Genomic DNA, 8,257 nt, shown 5'->3' on the forward strand with positions numbered 1-8,257 from the left:
TGACCTCATGAAATAAATTAGACAATGTTCCTTCTGTTTCCATTTTTTAGAATAATTTTAGGAGTATTGGCATTAAAACTTCATTGAAAGTCTGGCAGAATTCTGTACTTAAATTGCCTGGCCCTGGGCTATATTTGGTTTGGAGACTGACTGTATTTCAGTAGGGGTGATTGGTCTAATTAAATTATTTATCTGATCTTGATTTAGCTTTGGCAAATGGTTCTTATAGTATTTATGCATTTCTTTTAAATTTCCCAATTTGGCCGAGTACAGGATTTTAAAGTATGCCCTTAGTGTCTGTTGTTTTTTCTCTCTTCTTTTTTTTCTGATTTTGTTAAATTTGATATTATCTATCTTTCAGTTAATTTGAATAAGAGTTTGTCTATCTTGTTGATTTTCTCAAAAAAAACCCACCTCTTTGCTTCATTGAATCTTTATATAATTATTTTTGCTTCTATTTTACTTATTTCAGCCCTAAGTTTAGTTATTTTTGATGTCTACAACTCTCATGTGTGCTTACTTATTTTTGCTCTAGAGCTTTCATGTGTGCTGTTAAGTTGATAGAATGAAATTTTTTACTTAGGCTCTTAGTGATTTGAATTTTTTTCTTAGAATCATTTTCATTGTTTACTATTAGTTTGGGTATGTTGTATATTTATTTTCATTAAATTCTAGAAAGTTTTTAATATTTTTCTTTATTTCTGTCTTGACCCAGTGTTCATTCAGTAGATAGTTGTTCAGTTTCCATGAGTTTGTAAGCTTGCTGTTGTTTTTGTTGTTGATAATATACAGCTCTAATCCATGGTATCCTGATAGAGTGCATGAAGTTATTTCAATTTTCTTGTATCTGTTGAGACTTGCTTTGTGTATGAGTACGTGGTCAATTTTGCAGAAAGTTCTGTAAGGTGTAGAGAAGGTATATTCTTTTGTGTTTTGGTAGAGTGTGTTTATTTTGTTTATAGTATCAGTTATAGTATCAGTTAGCACCATCATTTCTCTGTTTAGTTTTTGTCTTAATGACCTATCCATTGGTGATAGTTGAATTGTAAGGTCTTCCACTATCAGTGTGTGATGGTCAATATGTGATTTAATCTGTAGTAGTATTCCTTTTAAAAAAGTGGGTATCATTTTATTTAGGTCATAGATGTAAAGAACTGAAATGTCATCTTGTTAGATTTTTCTTTTGAAAAATTATACTATCTAGTATAATTCCCCATCTATTTTGATTAATTTTGGTTTGAAATCTATTTTGGTAGATATTAAAACAGCTACTCCACCTTGCTTCTTAGGTCCATTTGCTTGGAATAGCTTTTTCTAACCCTTTACTCTGAAGTAATGTTTTTTTCTTGATGTTTAAGTGTGTTTCTTGTGTTTAGCAGAAGGATAGATCCTATTTTTATATTCATTCTGTCAATGTGTGTCTTTTTATTGGCTAACTGAGGACATTGATATTGAAAGGCACCTATGTACAATACTTGATTGTTACTTCTGCTATTTTGTTGCTGTTCTTTTTTGTTGTTGGAGTAGTGGTGGTTTGTGTGTCAGTGTGTGTGTGTGTGTGTGTAAGTGTGTGTTAATGTGTGTCTCTGTGTTAGTGTGTGTGTATGTGTGTTTGTGTGTGTGTGTGTTTCCTTTCTTCTGGTTTTGCTGTCGTGAAATTTTTTATTTCCTGTGTGTAGTTAATCTCATTCATTTGATTTTTTTCTATTACCTTTTATAAGGCAGGATTTGTAGATAGATATTGTTTAAATCTGGTTTTGTCATGGAATATCTTACTTTCTTCATCTATGGTCTTGAAATTTTTGCTGGGTATAGTAGTTTGGACTGGCATCTGTGATCCTATTGAGTCTGCAGCACATTTGCCCAAGCCCTTCTGACTTTTAGAGTCTCCATTGACAAGTAGGTGTAATTTTAATATGTCTGCTTTTACATGCTACTTAGTCTTTTTCCTTTGTAGCTTTTGATATTCTTTCTTGGCTCTGTATGTTTAGTGTTTTGATTATTATGTGACAAGGGGATTTTCTTTTCTGGTTCAATCTATTTGTTGTTATGTCTGTTTATTTTACTTTTAAAGGCATTTTCATATTTAGGTTAGGAATTTTTTTCTATGATTTTGTTGAAAATATTTTCTGGGCCTTTAAGCTGGTATTTTTCTCCTTTTTGTATTCACATTATTCAAAACTTTGTTCCTTTCATTGTGCCGTGAATTTCCTGGATGTTTTGTGCTAGTAATTTTTTATATTTAACATTTTCTTTGACTGATATATCCATTTCCTCTTTCATATTTTCACTACCTGAGATTCTTTCTTCCTTCTCTTGTATTCTGTGGTGACCCTTGTGTGTATAGTTCCTGTTAGCATTTGTAAATTTTTCATTCCTAGGATTCCCTGTTTGTGTTTCTTTACTATTTCTATTTCTATTTTCAGGTCTTGAATAGTTTTATTCATTTCCTTCAACTATTTGTTTTTTTCTTAGTATTATTTAAGGGATTTATTCCTTTTCTCAAATTGTTCCTTTGTATTTTCCTGATTACTTTAAGGTATTTATTCATTTCCTCTTTAAGGATCTTTATCATCTTCAGAGAGTAAGTTTATTGTCTTTTTCTTGTGTTTCAGCTATTTTGGAATATCTGGGTCCTATTGTGGTAGGATAGCTTAGTTCTGTTCATGGGGCCCCACCCATAAACAAAGAACTAAAGACAGTTAAGGAATGCTGATAGTGAGGGAAATAGTACCACCCCCCATGAACCCTTGCATCAGCTATCCAACACAATTGACAATCCAGATATCATATACATACAAATAACACTAAATAGACCGAAATGGTTGTATTTACATTTTCGTGTATTTGTGTGTTTGTGTATGTAAAATAAAAACACTTAAGAAAAAGAATTCATGAGTTTAGAGCAAAGCAGAGGGCTTGAGATAAAGAAGGAATGGAATGTGAAAAAGGAAATAATTAAATTTTAATTTCAAACAATAAAAAATTGAATAAATATTTTCTAAAGATTAAGATTAATATACAAAGTGCGAAGTAGTAACATTCCTGGCAGAACTAAGATATTCTAAAGAGACTTTTGTGTCTCTCAATCTGAGTCTCAGACTACTGAAACAATAGATCACAAAGAAATGGGAATTTCCCAAGAATCTGCTGGGAGAAGGAAAGGAAAGGGCCAGCTAACAAACAAACAAACAAACAAAAACTTGTCTTCTGGAAGAGACTCACACAATTGTGACAACTTACAAGATGAGAGGGTAATTGTGGGCAAGACCACACCTTGAGCAGGACTGCTTAGATATGTACATTCCTGGATCTCTATTTAAACTTTGTTCTCACTTCAGGGCCCAGAACATGTATTTAGTGGGTTCTCTCCATTGCTTGGTCCCTCTTGCTAACAGGGCAGCTTTTAAAAAAGGAAAAGAAAAATGTTGCTCTTTCTTCTTTCCGCTTACAAGTGGATGCTGATTTTCATCACCTGATGTGCATCAATGGTGCAAGACTAATAAGATAATCATCAATGGGGGATACACCAACAAGTGAGGGAAGGTATTTTTCACACAGAAAGAGGCACAAGAACAGCTGGTAGAGTGATCAAGTACTCCCTTTTTTTTTTAACTTGATAGAATCAAGAATCTTACAAGATATATATGTTTAGCTTTCAATAAAGTAGCTTCAACATAGGGTTGAAATTCAAGGGAGAGTCCTAGAGGATGAAAAGTCACAGTGGTGGGTTGGAAAAGTGCAGATCCCAGGAGAATGGATGGTGAGCATTTCATTTTACACCAAATCTGCTCCCATGAGGATTGTTTTTCATAAATAATGCATTCTGTCCTTTCTTTTGCATAGAACAACTTTTCAACATTTTCCTTGGATTCTTTGGGTATCATTCTCAGTTTATCTTTATTTGAATAGTTTGGATGCAGCTTCTTTCTATCCTTTTCTAAGGCATTTATCTCTGCAGGTTTCATCGCCCCCTATCTCTCTCTCTCTCTCTCTCTCTCTCTCTCTCTCTCTCTCTCTCTCTCTCTCTCACACACACACACACACACACACAATTTTACTTACTTTAGAAAAAAATGGAGTTTGATTAGCTGAAAGGCAGATTCAGTTAAGCAGCTCCAAAGCCTTTGATCCTTCCTGAAACACAAAGGGTCATAATGCCTCATCTATTGACTTAGTCTGAGAACTCATATAATTGCCAATGTAACAAGCACAACCCTAATCTTACAGAGAATAGGATGCAGTTTATTCTGCAGCTGTTTTGAGAGACTGTGTCCAGAGAACACAGACTTAGGTTACTTAAATTCCATTGTCCAATGTGGAGGCACTTTCATGAAGTTAGTTTCACAGAACAAAGAGAATCATAAACCAAGGCAAGTTTAAAACAGGTGAGTACATCAGATAGGTGGTTACTGCAAAATGGGGGAAGCCTTTCTATAGGACCAAGATGCTACCTGATGATATTCTTAGGTTTTGGGTTTGTGGAAACGGGTAGGCTGCTAAGTTAATACTTTCAAAAAGTTTCTATCATTTAGTCACTGGATGTTAGTTCTGACACAGATAGGCAAGGAATGGCTGTTCAGAAACTAGCTGAAGACAAGGTAATTAGCCTCTGGACCTGTAACATCCCAACGTCTCTATAGTACTGAACTTCCAATCAGCCCATCAGGCTCTGCAGACACATCTCCTTTCAGAAATTCTTGTTCATACTATGTAGAATTTGAAAAACACAAATATTTACCTTTATGCTTTTATGTATAATCTTTAGTTCCATGGGATTCGATTTCTGGGATGCACCAGGCCTTTGCCAGCTCTCCATGTTTTGCTTGATGTACGTCGGAAACTAAAGTCTTTGTTCTTTGCCCCTGTTGTCATATGTCAGCCAGAACTAACTGCAGAGGGCAGCCATCTGCACAGTTGTGGGCATGGTAATGAGGTGGGTCTCTGCAAGTCACTGGTTTAGTGCACGTAGCATGTTTCAAAGAAAGTAAGACAAATACTAGGTCAATGTATCTGGTGAACTTGATATACAGTCCTGAGTGAGGTTGCCTCAACAACTGGGCAAGGGTGGGTTTGCAGACAGAAGCCCTCAGAGTCTGGCTTCATGAAGCCAAGGAGGTGGCTGCTAACAATTCCTAAGTCAGTAACTAGTTACATGACCTTGAACAAGTTAGGGAAAGTTCTTTGTGTCAGTTTCTCCTTTGAAACATGAAAGGGTTTGCCCAGATGATCCCTAAGTGGCTTGAGCCTCTGACATTCTCTAACAAATGTGCAGCACAAGACTATTTTGGGGCCATATACTTTACTTTCTGCATTGATATTTTTCTTGCTGCTTTATAAGCTTTTGTTATTTCAAAGATGAATTTTGTCGTTAGAAATCCAAGTTGGCTCCAGTGTGCTGTTAAATCGACACCTTTTTCATTTCAGTTAAGGACTTTGATGATAGCTTCCAGCCAGAGCCTGCAAAATAAAACTATGTTTTCTGTTCTAACATTTGTTTCATCTTCATCTTTTGTCAGCAGAAATATTGCTATTTGTCATTCCAACATTTTCTAGCGACATCTCTTTCCTCATTTGGGGCCTTTGAAGTTTCTCTCATCAGAATGAAGACTTTTGCTAATGGATCTCTAGGGCTGCTCCTTGTGTCAGGGAAAGGGGTTAGCAAGCCTCCTTCGGTGCTAAGCGAGGTCTCTGGCTGATCTGCTCTGCTTCCTAATTAGAAAAGAGACATTCAAATAGACAGAGAAGCAAAATTGGAGGAAAAATATCTGCAGCTGGGATGTGGCTCATTTTGCTTCAGTGGTACAGTGCTGTTAACAGTGCTATTACAAAGTGGATTGCTGTTAGACTGCCCTAGCCATCTCTTCACCAGCAGAGGGTCAGTGACCCAAGAGACAGTTCCCAGAAAAAGCCCTTAGAGCTTCAAGCTTTTCTGAGTACAAGGTACTCAGTGGAGATGGCCCAAACTTCATCCAGGAAAGGTTCACTTGTCTTCTGGGTCACAGGATTTTCAAGGGAGCTGAGATTATTCCCATGCACCCCATACTATTCAGAGTATGAGCACAATACAGAGGTGTTTTTAGAGATAAAAGTTCAGAATCAGGACTCGTCTATAAAACCCAGGGACTCTGAAAACATTGCTTTCAAGAAGAGGATAAAGGTTGATCTCTTTCCCACTAGGTGGGCAGAGAGAACTATCGATAGTGATGAGTGTGAACAAAACTGAAAAGAAGTTGTGTCTGTAGAGATTCTTAAATATTGATCATTCAATAGCCCTAGCTCAGGTCTACCACTAACAATAATTCTAATAGACACAACCTGAAAATATTTAACAAAATTCTCTAATAAATGGGGGCACATGGTAGGGTTCCAGGCAAGCCATGCAAACACACGCGCGCATGCGTGCGCGCACACACACACACACACACACACACACACACACACACACACACTCACACATACACATTTCCATGATTGGAATATTGTAGTCTGGAGGCTAATTTTCCTATCTTGGAACATCTTATGGCTAAGAGAAACCTTTGTATCTATTAGCATAGGAGAACACCAAAATTCACTAATCAAAAACCTACAAATGCTATCAGATAGCATCATGGGCATATAGACTTTTCACATCTTGTTGTATCTGCCTTTCTGATGTACTCACCAAGTATTTCAAACTTACCTCGACATATGAGTTTCTTTGTTCTGTAAAACTATACAACTTCATGTAACTGCCTTTGCATTAGATCACGCAATTTAGGTAACCTAAATCTATGCTCCCAGGCCATGTTCTCAAATGGCTTCAGAATAAACTATCTGTATTCCCTTTGAGATGAAATCTATGGTTTTTGTGTCAACATGAGGTAAAGAGGCATGCAAAATTCAATACTGCAAATAGAGATAAATTATTAAAAGGAAGTTTACTGGAAAGTTGTAGGTATAAATATTTAAGTAGTGATTTGGAGGAATAATCCAAATGCTACTTTTGTGTTATAGAATCTAAGACTCAGTTTGCTTGGCTTGCTTGGTACCTTAGCATATTTTCTCATTTATTAGAGCATTTTGTTAAATATTTTCAGGTTGTTTTATTACAATAATTATTGTTAGTGATAGATCAGTTCTAGGGGTATTGAATGAGTGATGTTAGAACTTCATTAAAAAGTTGTTGAGATTCTGATACACAATGGCATATATACTGATATATGCATATAATCTTAACAATTTAGAGATGAATGCAGAAGCATCATAAATTTGAAATCATCACATTCCTGCCAATTGAAACACCCTGGAAATATGAGAAGTTCTCTAGTGAGTCATAGATAAAGACAAGAAATTTCAACTGTCTGAGCCTCTGATAATAGAGGTCGCATCATTTTGTAACTAGCTTGTCTTCACATCTAGACTCTCTGATTCATGTCAGTGACATCTCCTGACCCAACTAAACCAATATGCAAAAGACAAAAGTCTTCATAGGCCAAATAGTACATCAACTAGGTTTCTCAATGGCTTTACTCTCTGTACTTCTTGGTCATTAGGTTCATAAGATCAAAGAAGCCTCTGAGCTGACAATTGGTATTGATCATGGTAGTATATAATATAACTTTGATATTTCCTTCCTGCTTTTTCTAATAAAATAAAAGCCTGAGGACATTTCACTTCTGTGGTCAAAATCTCAGGGGGGGCACATGGATTCTCACCCTCCAGGTGGGTATATAATGGAAAAAAACTCCTTTCATCTCTTGTCTTTCTGCTGACTGTACCACATTAAATTTTCTCCTTCCAGAGCTAACTCCTATGGGACCTGGTACTCCATTAGGAAGCCTCAGAAGTCATCCTAGCAAACATGATACCATCTTTCAACCTGTCTTGGTTTTCTATCATCACCATTTCCCAACCATTGCCAGGATGAAGGCCAGGGCTTGAACTAAACCCCTTTATCCAGATTTAAAAGGCATCATGGATCAAGTTTAAACCATTCATTCAGTCCTGGAGAAGCATCCCTTGAGTAATATATTATTCTTTCTTGGTTGCTTGCTGGTTCTAAGAAGGGAAACTCAGTCTTGGTATTTCTGAAAAAATTTGTGTGTGTGTGTGTGTGTGTGTGTGTGTGTGTGTGTGTGTGTGTCTGTATTTCAATTTTATTGGAAACTTAGGTTCACTAGGAGCCAGACAACAGTAACAAAAAATTAATATGATTTAGAAGTCAAAGTTGAACCAAGATTTTTATTTCTTTTTCTGTCTTGGGGAAATACACTCA

Source organism: Mesocricetus auratus, unplaced genomic scaffold, assembly GCF_017639785.1.
Source record: "Mesocricetus auratus isolate SY011 unplaced genomic scaffold, BCM_Maur_2.0 Super-Scaffold_100676, whole genome shotgun sequence".
NCBI classification, from domain to species: domain Eukaryota; kingdom Metazoa; phylum Chordata; class Mammalia; order Rodentia; family Cricetidae; genus Mesocricetus; species Mesocricetus auratus.